The sequence below is a fragment of the Arachis ipaensis genome, chromosome B05, assembly GCF_000816755.2.
Source record: "Arachis ipaensis cultivar K30076 chromosome B05, Araip1.1, whole genome shotgun sequence".
NCBI lineage: Eukaryota > Viridiplantae > Streptophyta > Magnoliopsida > Fabales > Fabaceae > Arachis > Arachis ipaensis.
Genome location: NC_029789.2, coordinates 44,710,337 through 44,724,270, shown reverse-complemented (window position 1 = coordinate 44,724,270; position 13,934 = coordinate 44,710,337). Strand labels below are relative to the sequence as shown.

The following is a 13,934-nucleotide window of genomic DNA, read 5'->3' as shown; positions in this document are numbered from 1 at the left end:
AGAATATTAATAAAATTTTTTTATTCTCTATTTTATTTATCTATTTTTTTATGTATTTATTTTACAACACGTTATCAGTACGAAGTTTTGATCAAATTTAAAAAAAAAAGACATAAAAAATTATAAGAATATATAGCGAAGATATTTGTCTTACAAATAATGCAAATTCACATATCATTCTCAAAAGTAATATTTATTTCACTTATCTTACTTTTAAAAAAGAATGTATTAATACTATTATTAGCTCAAGCAATGTGATTGAAGATTTAAGAAGAACTATTATTTTATTTTTTGGATAAACAAAATTCATAATAAATAATGTACTATTATCTATTAAATCTCCAAAAAATTATTGAATTTTAAAGATATTTACCAAAATGAGTATCATCATATTGAGACTACAAATAAGAAAAATAATAAGTATCTATACATCAGAACTAGTGATTCAAATTAGAAAACTATACTAGAAAAATTACCATCACTCTCGTCTAGGTTATATTATACTAAAATTAGTGCTATTGGATCACATACTATTATAAACCAAAAATTTACTAGCCAAATGAGTTCATTATTTGGCATGACCGATTAGGTCATCCTGGGACAACTATGATACAAAATTCTTAAATCTAGAGAATTTTGTTGTGCTGCATGTTCTCAGAAAATGCTAATTTATAACCATCACCAATAAAAATTGGATTTGAGTCTCTTGAATTTCTAGAAAGGATCCAAGATGATATATGTGGACCAATTTATCCACCATGTGGATATTTTAGATATTTTATAGTCCTAATAGATGCATCTTTGAGATGGTTACATATGTACTTATTATTTTTTCACAACCTGGCATTTGTGAAATTACTTGCTTAAATTATTCGATTAAAAACACAATTTTTAGAAAATCCAATTAAAGTAATTCATCTTGATAATGCTGGTGGATTCACTTCTAAAGCTTTTGATGCTTATTGTATGGCCAATTGTATAAGTGTTGAATATCCAGTAGTTCATGTAAACACAAAATGGACTAGCAGAGTCATTTATTAAATGGCTCCAATTAATTACTAGATCCTTACTTATGAGAACAAATCTTCCAATTTCTACTTTGGGACATCTCATTTTACATGTGTAACACTTATTTGTTTAAGGCCAACAAATTGTCACCAAATCTCTCCTCTGCAGTTAGCTTCTGGCTAGCAACCAAATATTTTATGTTTGAGAATATTTGGGTGTGCAATATATATTCCAATAGCCCCACCTTATCGCACCAAAATGGAAATCCAAAGAAAATTGGGGATATATGTTGGATATGATTCTCCTTCTATAGTGAGATATCTTGAGATACAAATAAGGAATGTATTTAAAGGCCGAATTGCATATTGTCATTTTGGTGAATCAATATTTCTAACATTAAGGGGAGAGAATAATCCACTTGAAAAAGAACTTAATTAGAATGCATCATTCTTGATGTATCTAGATCCTCGATTAGGACAATATGAACTAGAAGTTTAAAAGATGATACATTTGCAAAGAATAGCAAATAAATTGGCTGATGCATTTTCTGATACACAAAGGATAACTAAATCTTATATACCAGCTGAAAATACCCCAATTCAAATTGTTGTTCTAGTTGGACAAATGGCCACAAAAATAAACACACGCTAGAAGCGTGGTAGACTTGTCGATTCCAAAGACAAAAATTCTCGAACAAGAAAAGAGGCATATACTATTCCTATTGAAAAAGATAAAGACATAGTATAGACACCTACAATTGTCCAAAATTTTGATGTAATTTTAACGCCAAAAGACATTTAAAATTGTGAAAAATGACAAGTTCTTAGTAAATTATGTCTTTACAGGAGAAAAATAGAACTGAAATAAGACAATTGTTAATGAAATATTTGCATATCGTGTGAAATTTTACATTATGCATGAAAATGAGGATCTTGAGCCAAAAACGGTCGAAGAATGTCGACAAAGAAATGATTACCCAAAATGGAAAGAAGTTATAAAAGCAGAATTAGACTACTTACAAAATGTGACGACTTTGGACCTGTAGTCTCTATATCAGAAGATGTAAAATTTGTTATATACAAATGGGTATTTGTGAGAAAAATAAAAAGAAAAAATAAAGTTGTACGCTATAAAACTAGACTTGTTGTGCAAGAATTTTCACACAGACCTAGTATCGATTATAAAGAAACATTTTCTCCTGTAGTTGATGTAATTATATTGCGTTATTTGATCAGTTTATTCGCATACCATAAGTTTGATATGCATCTAATCGATGGGGTGACAACTTCTTTATACGGATCATTAGATTGTGATATCTATATTAAAGTCTCTGAAGGACTCAAGATATCTAAACCATCTAATGAATGTTCCTAGGGCTATACTCAGTCAAATTGCAGAGTCTTTATATGGTTTAAAACAATCTGAACGAATGTGGTATATTCATCTTACTAAGTATCTGATGAAAAAGAGAATCATGAATAATGATATATGTCCATGTGTTTTCATAAAGAAATTTGTATCTGAATTTATTATAATTGCTATGTATGTTGATGATTTAAAAGAAGAATTTGATATGAAAAATCTCGAAAAAAAACTAAATTTTGTCTTAACTTACAGATCAAACATACAAACAAAGGGATCTTTACTCATCAAGCAACTTACACAAAAAAGATCTTGAAGAGATTTTATGTAAATAAGTCATATCCATTAAGTACTCCAATGATCATTAGATCTTTGGATGCGAAAAAGGATCAGTTCTATTCTAAAGAAGAAAATAAAAAAGTTTTTGGTCTTGAAGTATCATATCTCAATGTCATTTGAACACTAATGTATCTTGCTAATAGTACACGATTTGATATATCATTCACTATAAACTTATTAGCAATGTATATTTTATTTTTAACCAAAATACATTGGAATGAAATTAAACAAATATTTTGATATCTTCACAGAACAATTGATATGAAACTATTTTATCTATATGAATCCAAATCACAGTTAGTTGGCTATAATGATGNTAAAAGTCATTATAAAAATTTATAATAAAAAGAAACATTTAAAACACAACAAAAACAAACATCCAAAATCTAACACAAAAGAGATATCTAAAATCATTTTAAAAGTTTTAAAACCTTACAAAACGAAACATCCAAAAAATATTGAACAAAGAACATTTGAAAACTAATCAAGAAATATCTAAAATAATTAAAAAAATTATCCAAAACCAAAAAAAAAAACATTCAAAATATAAGAAAAAGAGACATCCAAAACAAGAGAAAAAACATCTAAAAGTAACGTGTAGATGTGGCGAGACACGCGTCCTTCTTCCTCGCTTGCTGTTCCATCACGAGTCGCAGTAGCGTGTAGCAACAACAACGACGTGCGGCGATCCTCGGCAACTGGATGCGTTGCGGTTGGCTTTGGGAGAGAACGGCGCAGCTTGCGGCTGACAAACAGAGGAACATGGAAGAAGAAGAAGAGCGATGAGACCAGAGCACTATGTTTGAATGTGACGGGGTAAGGATCCTTCTTTTTTACTGATCATTCCGTTGCAAATCAAAGTGGCGTACAGCAACAGTAGCGGCGTACGGCGATCCTTGGCGGCTGAACGCATGGCGGTTGGTTTTGGAAGAGAAGGGTGAGGCGTGCGGCTGGCAAACAGAGAAGCGGTATGCGGTTGGCGGAGAGGCGCAACAGGCGACTGTTGTAGGGAGATGTCTTGTGGAGAGAGGCGCGACGTGCGGCTATGAAAGAAAAAGAGGGATAAGAGTTTAGGGATTGGATCCTTTCAATTTTTTTTAATAATTGAGGGAGTAAAGTGTGATATCTCACTATTAATTTTATAAATGGGACCAAAAAAAATATGAAAAAGAAAACAATAAAAAATTAGAAATCACATTTTTTTTTTCAAATTTTTTTAACAATTGAAAAGATCTATTTCCGTATAATTTATGTAATTAATTTTTACCGTATATAGAATTGAGTTGGGATTGAAACTAGATTAATTTTTTATGTATTATTTTTTTTATTGAGCCTTTTTTTTAATTGATTACAGTTAGCTGTACCACTAATTAATTTTTCATATTTTTTATAATCTTTTTTACGAAAATGATGACATCGTGATTCATTCAATAGCTTTACTTTGGATTATTTAAAGATCATGTATTCAACATCTATCTCTCTTCTTTTCCTTTCCATTACTTTAATGAATGGAATACACCAAGCCGGAACGCAAGTGTATGATATTATATATATAAAATGTTGGAAAATTATTGTAAAGGAACGTTAGAAAGATTTAATTATTAAAAATGATCAAATCTTTTTATAATATTAAAGAAAAATAATCAAATTTTTTTATAAAAAAATAAATATATTTTTAATTATTTTTTATTTATTTTTTATAATTTTTATATTAACAATTTTTTTTCTAAAATTTTAGTAATTTTTATTATTTATTTATTTATTTTTTTGATCTTTTGTCTTTTTTTCTCTTTGAATCTATTTTAGTAATTTTTATTATTTAAAGGAAAATTATAAAAAATAAATAAAAAATAATTAAAGATATATTTATCTTTTTATAAAAAAATTTGATTCTTTTTTTTAAATATTATAAAAAAATTTGATCCTTCTTAATAATTTTAATATTAAAAATCCTTTTTAATAATTAAATCTTAACGATTTTTTACAATAATTTTCCCTAAAACCTTTAGGTTTACACTTTTTATTTTAATTTAATTTTTTCAAAACCAATTCCAACCTTGAACAGGAGCTAGTCAATAATTCGCTTGCATGCAAACAAAAATAGGGTCAAAATTGGAGGCCTAACAATTGGAGAATTTTCCTAAGAGCATACGCCCATTGGCATCCAAGTGGGTGTTAGACTGTTAGTGAGGTCTGCAAGATTAGGTTAGGTGTACTTAGTTAGGCGGGGGTACGGATTATTGGGAGAAATGTTACTATTTTCTTCAATTTATACTTGTTTTGTTCAAATACTGGTTGCTCTCACTCTTTTTTTCTTCCTCCAAAACTTATGATAAAACTTTTGGATTTTTCATTTATAAATAAAATAAATTTTTTTATTTATTAATATGTCTAATTTTTAAATTATTTACAAATTTAAAATCAAAGACACATCTCAAATATAGTGAATAATAAATAAATAAATAAATAAATATCTCTAATATATTGCATTCAAAATATAAAAAATAAAATTTAATTACACTGATCTTAAGTGTACATCATATCTAACATTATTTATAAAATTGAACACATAACAGATGCTTTACATATGAGATATGTGCATATGCATGTGTTCTGACATAAATGAGAGAGCGAATTAATAATATAAATTATAAAGAACTATTTTTTTTTATTAATGGAAATTTGTGCCTCATGTTTGTATATTATATTATAAGTATTTTAAATTTAAAATATGAAAAACTATACATCAATATTTAAGTATAAATACTTTAAAATTTTACAAGATATCACTTATACGAGTTATGAGAAGGATCGAGAATTAGTTGGTCTTGATGGTGACGGGTCGAACTCTTAAAGTGGTAGGAGTTGATATCTACAAAGATACTCTAATGTTCAAGTTAGAATGAATTTGAGAAGTATAGAAAAGAGTTAGTTAGTACCTGAGGAGGTATCTAGCTCCCTTTTATATAGCTTACAGAGGTTATTTCATCTTATCTTATTCAGCTAACATAATGAAGGAGTTCGAATTTAAATGCTTGATTAGGAGTTTTGTGGTTATTGGACTAATTTGGGCTGTGAGGAGGGTTTGGACCCGAATAACCGGGTTTGTGGTTGTCCCGACGGAAGACCCAAAAATCGGGTCCGGAACAGTTGTCCTCAGAGCAAGAGAGTGAGCGTGCTCAGTCCCATCGTTAGAGGAGCCTTCGACCTTTGCCGGGAGCCTGGCTGGAAGGATATCATCTGGGTTTCCTAATCGAGGTTGGGAATTTGGGAGTGCTTGGCCGTCTTGTCACCTGCCCATTACTTTTCGCAAGGGGGGTTTTGTCAGTTGCAATTCCCTAGGCGTTATAATGGCATTTTAAATGCGAGGAAGAGTTTTGTTTCTCCTTCCCATTTTGCCCTTCATCCCTTTGTGTTTCTTTTTTGAAACGTTTGGCTTTACACTTGTAACTGTTTTTGTATCTCTTTGATTTTCTTTGTCTGTGGCTCTTTTCTTCTTCTTTCGTTCATTCTGCTTTCATAGTTCTCTATTTGCTGCTTTGCTTCTTCCCTGGCATACCGCGCGTTCTACCGCTACTGCGTGCTGCTTCCTCTCCCTTGTTTACTTCAGGATTAGGTTGGTTCCTTCTACTTTGCATGTAGTTATTATTTTGTTATGTGGTGTTTTTCCCTTTTGATTTTGTTTGTATGTAGTTATTATTTTGTTATGGCCTCAATCACATAATTGCATGAATATACACTAAATAACGGACATATAGAATTAAACAAATCAAAGATTGTAATCATAGAGAAGAAAACACCCAAGAATCAAAATCATGGTTAAATGATGTAACCATATAATTAGGCTCGAAATTCACAGATTGTGTGTTCTTAGCTCAAAAACCATATTCTAAACTATATATATATACATCATACAAGTTTCAAAAAGTTTTTACTCAAATCAATTTGAATCTTAATGCCCTTTTTAAGAAAAAAGAATTTCTTGAAAATTTCATCAAATTGACCAACATTTATTATTATATATACATACTAAATGATATGGTGTGATTGTGAAAAGTTAAAAATCCTTAGTTTATTCCCTATTTCCAACCAATCAATTCTCATATGCAACAGAATAAACTAAGCTCAATTATGCGCATTTTTTTCCAATCACAACTAATAAACTAAAATAACTATATATATACTATCAAACTAAATGTGAAAATCAAACTAAAAATCTAAGATATATACATGTAAAGCCTAACACTCTTTTCATAGACATAGAGGTGAATCTAAGAGAAGAGTGCAAAGAACTGATTCAGACCAAGGAGCCTGAGCCTAAGGTGGTACACACTGTTGAGAAACTAAATCAAGAAGAGGCTGGAAGCACATTCCTGCACATCCCTCTTATGGGAAGAAAGCCTGAAGTACTACACCCTCACAAGATCCAAAAGGAGACCAAGGACGAGCATTGCTCATAGTCCTTGGATGGCTCTAAGAAGCTGTAAATCAATAGTCCTTTTGCTGAGGTTTTGGAGCGATGGTCTCTATCTACTGGAAGAAACCTCTCTAAAGGTGAGAGAGGCGAATTAGTGATGAAGTTACAGAAGGATTACATGATTATCAAGGTCCTTAAACCTCCACTACCCCCTGACAAAGGAGGTGCTTCCATGCAGAGTACAATACTAAAACCTCCTCCCTTGATGAAAACTCATACAGTTTCCACAGACATCAAACTTAAGTTTGGTGTTGGACAGTCACCACCCACTTAGGAGGAATGTCTCAAGAGGAAGATGCATAGGGGATGGAGAAACAGTACAACTCCTACCCTAACAAGCAAGGAGAATCAAGTTGATCACACTAAAAGAAAACTTGTTAGGAGAAATTCAAACCAGAGGGCATTAATCTCCTCCTCTTCTCCCATGAAGTCATTTCTGTTAACCAACTGGAAGAAGAGGAAGAAAGTCAACAATAAAGTGTCAAGCTAGTGACAGTAAAAAAGTGCTTGTTGGAAGGCAACCTAACCATGAGTAGAGCATTACTGTTCTTACTTCTTCTGTTTATTTTTATTTGAGTTTATTTTAGTTTATTTTTAGAATTTTCCCTTGCTTTTTAATGTTTGTGATCATATGCAGTAATCAGAATAGAGACAGAAATGTTCAGAGATGGAAACAGAACACCCTGGAGCAAGTACTTTACTGGAGTTGAATGCCAGCTAGGGAGTCCCTAGTGGGCGTTCAACGCCCAAGAAGAAGTAGAGACCTGGTGTTGAACACCAGCCAAGAGGCAGAGGTTGGGCGTTCAACACCCTATAGGGGGCAATGACCTGGCGTTGAACACCAGAGAGGAGGATATCATGGGCGTCCAACACCCACAATGGAGCAAGTAGCTGGCATTGAACACTAGCCAGGGAGCAGAGGCTGGGCATTCAACGCCCACAAGGGGCAGGAAATTCGATTTCCTAGCCTCTCGGGATCAGTGGGTCTCACAGATTCTACACCTACCCCACCTATCATTCACCCATTCTCTTTTCTCCCTCTATCTTTACCTCTTTCTTTTTCTTCTACTCTCTTCTTCCTAATTGTTTATAATTGCTCGAGGACGAGCAAAACTCTTAAGTTTGGTGTTGCAAAAGCTTTACTTTTTGACTTCTACCACTCTTAGGTATGGCACCAAGACTAGTGAAACCTCAAGAAAAAGGAAGGGAAAGGCACTTGCCTCCGCTTCCCTTACCTCATATGTCACTTATGCAATTTAGCTGGAATTGTCATAGAAGGAGACACCCCATTGAAGGAGGACAAGCCCATCACTAAAAGAAGGATGGAGCATGTTAGAGAGCCAACACATGAACCACATTAAGAAAATGTGGAGCCGCCTTGATAAATCACTATTTTATGGTTTATCTTGTACTCAATTAAGTGAATTTTATCAATCTTTCATACACTTATTCATATGATTTGCATGAGTTTACGTTTTCCTTCTTGATTTTGTGCTATGATTGAAAACATGCTTCTTTGGTCTTAATTTTGATATGTTTAACCCTCTCTTATTACCATTCAATGCCTTGATATGTGCGTTAAGTGATTTCAGAGATTACAGGACAGGAATAGCTTGGAGGATGGAAAGGAAGCATGCAAAAATGGAAGGAATACAAGAAGTTAAAGGAACTGCAAAGCTGACCCTCTCGAACTAAAACGGTCATAACTTGAGCTACAGAGGTCCAAACGATGCGGTTCCAGTTGCGTTAGAAAGCTGCTTTGATTTGATATATAATATACCATAGTTGCTCTGACGCTAGGTGATGCAAACGCGCACTCTACGCGGACGCGTTGCAGTGACAAAAATCAGCGTGGCAGATTTCTTCTCCAGCGATTTCTGGGCTGTTTTTGACCCAGTTTGCGGCCCAGAAAACATAGATTAGAGGCTATAAAGTGGGGGAATCCATTCATTCATGATCATGATTTCATAATACATAATTTTTAGGATTTAGATGTAGATTTTAGAGAGAGAGGTTCTCTCCTCTCTCTTAGGATTTAGGATTTAGGATTAGGATTCCTCTTAAAGGAATTAGGATTTCTTATTATTTCAACTTATTATTTCAACTTCTTCCCAGGTTCAATATTCCTTTTACTTTATATTTCTCTTTTACTTTCAGATACTTTAATGTTTTTCTTTAATTATTTATGTTGCCAAATTGGCTTATGAACCATTCATGTTAGGATTTTCTTTATTTGATATAAATTGAGGTATTTCAGATTTATGATTCTTATTTAGCTTTTTATATTCTTGGCTTTAATTGATTAATTGGAGGCTCTTGAGTTATCAAACTTATCGTGATTGTTAATTAATTTCTCTAATTGAATTGAATTCTACTAACTCTAGTCTTTCCTTAGGAGTTGGCTAGGACTTGGGGATCTAACTAATTAGTCCACTTGACTTTCCCTTGCTTTCGTAAAGGTTAACTAAGTGGGATTAAACTCAATTCTCATAAGAGTAACTAGGATAGGACTTCCGAATTTTCATACCTTGCCAAGAGTTTTATTAGATATTAATTTATTAATTCCTGCAACTTATTTTCCTTATTCAAACCTTTCAAAACCCAAAAACACTGTTTTCCATAACTAATAATAAGAACACCTCCCTGCAATTCCTTGAGAAGACGACCCGAAGTTTGAATACTTCGGTTTATAAATTTTATTGGGTTTGTTACTTGTGACAACCAAAACGTTTGTAAGAAAGGATGATTACTTGGTTTAGAAACTATACTTGCAACGAGAATTTATTCTGAATTCTAAACCGTCAAGCATCCGTTCTTCAAAATGGCGCCGTTGCTGGGATATTGCAAACGTGTGCCTTATTATTGGTTATTGTAAATATTTGCTTTTTACTTATTTATTTGTTTTTATTTTTATTTTTTTGTAAATTAAGAGGTTATTGGTTTTTATTTAGTTATTAAATTTTTTTTTTTCAAAAATTTGTTCTTCGTGTTCATCTTGACCTTCAAGTTGTTCTTAGTTGTTTTCTTCATTTTGATCTAAAAATTTTAAGTTTGATGTCATTTTATTTTTTTTCTCTTTCCTCATTTAATTCAAAAATATCTTTTCTCTTTATTTTTATTGAATTTTCGAAATTTCCATAAAAAAAATTTCAGATTTTTATTTTAAAATTTTTATCTTATCTTATCTTAGTTTTAAATTTCAAAATTCACTACTAGAAATAGGGTTTTTTCGGACAAAAATTTCAAACGAAATTTATTCCGTCTAAATGACTTTTTAATTTCGGACAAATTTAAGACAAATGTTAAACAATTTTTAGTGGAGGCTTTGGAATAATATATTCTGTCCTAAATTTGTCAAAATTTTGTCCCAAATTTTGGCGCCAAATTTTTTTTGATAGCGCCAAAATTTTCATACAGATTAACAACACATTTTGGACAAAAATTATATTTCGTCCGTATTTCATCTGAATATGCTTGATAATTTCATACGGATTTGGGACGCATTTTAAAAAATGTTAATTTTATCCCAAATTTGTCTATAATTAGTTTTAAATTCTTTTACTATAACTAATCTTTCAAAGTAGCTAAAATTTTTTCCTATAAATTTAGGACAAAAATAACATTTTGTAAATTGTATTTGAAATTGCATCAATTTTCAAACGAATTTCAAGTGTTTACTAAAAAATTTTAACATTTAATATAAAAATATTGTTTATATTTTAAATTTGTCTATAATTTATTCCAAATATTTTTATTATATTAATTTTTTTAATAATTTTAATTATATATAACTTATAAAAAAGTATAATTTTTTGTTTCTAGCAGTCAATTCCAATTTTCTTTTTTACTTTGAGCCAAAATTCCAAACTTCATTCAAAACTGCCTTTTTTTTTTCAGTGATCCTGCTCCCGCCTCCTATCACAGCTAGGTTACAGAGCCAAAAACCCAACCTTTATTCAGAAGTCAGAATCTCCTTTTGGTTTCAGGGGTTCTTGATCTCCTTCTCCCCCCTCCTTCTGCGTGCTCTGCCTCCTGCCTGTGGCCGCCGCTGATCTTCCGAGTTGAACTCTAACGCCTTCGACCTCACACCTCAGGCAACCTCCACGCTCGTGCTTCGCGCTCAAACCTACAACCCTCACTCGCTCACACTGCTCTGCCTGGCCACCTTCGAACCTCCGGTCTCAGACCTCGACTACTCCAACCTCCAATCTCGTACCTCAGATGACCTCTACCATCGTGATTCACACTCCAAGGCAACAACTCTCACTGGCTCACACCGCTCTGCCTCTTGCATGTGCACCGCCTCCTCTGGTTTCAGAATTTGCACCCCCGCCAGCCCCAGACACCGCACCTGAGGCGACCTCCACCCTTGTGCTTCGCTAGATTTCCCTTGCCTCCTTCTTCTCTTTGTGCGTCCTCTGTCAGGTTCTAATTTTTATGAGTAGTGATTGTTTATCAGCTTTGTTCATTGTTAATTTATTTGTTAATGATGGTTCTCTTTCTAAGGATAAGATTAGGGGCTTATTAAAAAGTTAGGGTTTGTTATTAACTCTTTAGATGGTAGATCTACTGTCTTCTGTTTTTTATATACGATAAAGCAAGAGAATTATATAAAAAAAAAACAACTCCTAAAAAAATTCTGGTAACTTCAATTCTTTAAATAAGAACTGAGACTGACCCTTTAATGAAAATTGCATCAATAAGAATTGATTGGTTTGCTCTAATGAAAATTCCTTGCATCAATAATTAATCAAACACCCTTTAATTTGCACTTTGCTGATTGCTCATTAGTGTTAATATAGCTTATATATGGGACAAGTGTACCTTTTTAATGTTTCTAACTTTGGATAGAATGAATTTGTAGCAACCTTCATTGTTAGGTGAAGTGGTGGTTAACGTGGGGAGTCTACATAATTAGCCATTCAGTGTGTTGTGCATGTTTTTATCCAATTCCGAAGCAAAATGATGTTCAAGGCTAAGGCCAAATTCCCCAATTTCTGAATCAATTATTATTACTTCTTATCACTACTTATGAGTTTTTACTTACATAGCCGATTTCCAAGAATAGTGTTTGGTTTTGGAGAAATTCTGTCCGGTGAGTTGGAAATTATGTCTCCTTCTTCTGATCATTTGTAGAATATTCAAATATGATTGATTCTAATTATATTATTCTCTCTTTTCTGGATAAATCATGTTTTGTATGTTGAACATTTATGTTGATGATGATAATTCTATATTTGTCATCCAAAGTTTTTTGCTAACATAATAACATTAAGTAAATTCAATAGGTCAAAAGGGGGTTTCTTATCCATTTAATGAATAAGTTAATTGTGAAAATTATAAGTTGAAGCTTAAACTTGCACGACTGTCAATCTTGGAAATTTCTTTTGATACAATATGTCAAACATTACTTATATCAGGCAAATATTCTCTCAAACATACAAAATAGATTCAATTGGTGGATACTGGATTTCATAATCTGTTTATCAAATAAGTTCAGCAATCTGTGATTAGTTTTTGTGACTGGTTATTTTGTTCTGAGTAATGATGCAATAGACCAGGGTTCATAATGAATTGTACACATGGCATGAGATCATCTATTGCTTTTTATAGCATTTACATATTTATAATTATAAGCGTTTCCAGTTGATAATAGAATGCTGTGTGTAGGGTTTATCGTGAACATAGGTCTATAGTGTCATTATTCATTTGATTTTAATTTCCTAGAGGAATTTTACAAGTTTAGTGAAATACTGTGTGACTTGTTCCCCCGGCAATAGTCCTGGCAAAACAAGTTATTGGATGAAAGTTCAGTCTTAGCTGTTGTATAAAAGCTGCATCAGTCTCATTCTATCCTCACTTGGCTATTCATTAATATTATATGAGCTTCTTTTATGGCCTAAAATGGTAATCTCTGGCCTGCCCACAAAATATAGGATGGCATTTGAAAATTTTTTTCCCCATTTTATGAAATGAAACAGTTTGCTTCATGTTTATGACAGAGCCAATCATATGAACAATAAGGCCTTAATTAATTAGTTGAAAAACAACATAATTCAATTTTTGTTTGAAGCTAATTAATTAACCAACAAAGGTGGTTGCTGATTGGTGATCTACTATGTAATAGCCTTAACTTGTGAGAACTGTATGGTGAAGTCTAGATACTTGTATGCTTTTTTACCTTAATTTACTTTTCAGGACATATTGAAGAAAGCTCAGCTTCTTTTCCCTCGTGCTATGGTTGTTGATTCAATACAAACTCTTGATTCTATTAACACTGTTAGTAGTTTTCCTTCAACTCTATTAACACTTTTCTTTTTCTATCATTTGCCAATGTCTTTGAATTTAACATTTTGTTTTGATTTATGTATTCTCCAGTGGTCAGAGCAAAAGGTTAAGTTGAATGATGCCGAGCACAAGTTAAAAGATCAAGGACGTCAACTAAATGTTCAACAGAAAAGAATTGGTTCTACTAAAAAGACAATTCATGTTTTGTATAAAAAGTTGAATCTCCCACTTCCTTCAATCTTGTCTGATCCTGCAGAAGATGAGCTTGAGATAGGCTCTAGTGATGATGAGGATGATAACATAAGTGATTGAAGTCAGGAGTATATGTTTTTTCTGATTTAGATTAAGGAATTTTTAGGAGAATTAGTTAGTACATTTTATTTTATTCATGATATTTGACCTTTTTAAAGGCTTTCTTTGTTTTAGTTTAAGTATTTTTTTTTTATTTTAGTTTGATTAC

General features: G+C 32.2%; 1 long non-coding RNA gene across 1 annotated transcript; it reads left to right on the top strand.

Moving 5' to 3' along the window:
* Positions 13,340 to 13,714, top strand: LOC110262844. Its single transcript, XR_002347856.1, has 2 exons — positions 13,340 to 13,465; positions 13,565 to 13,714. It is a non-coding gene; the product is annotated as an uncharacterized LOC110262844 (long non-coding RNA).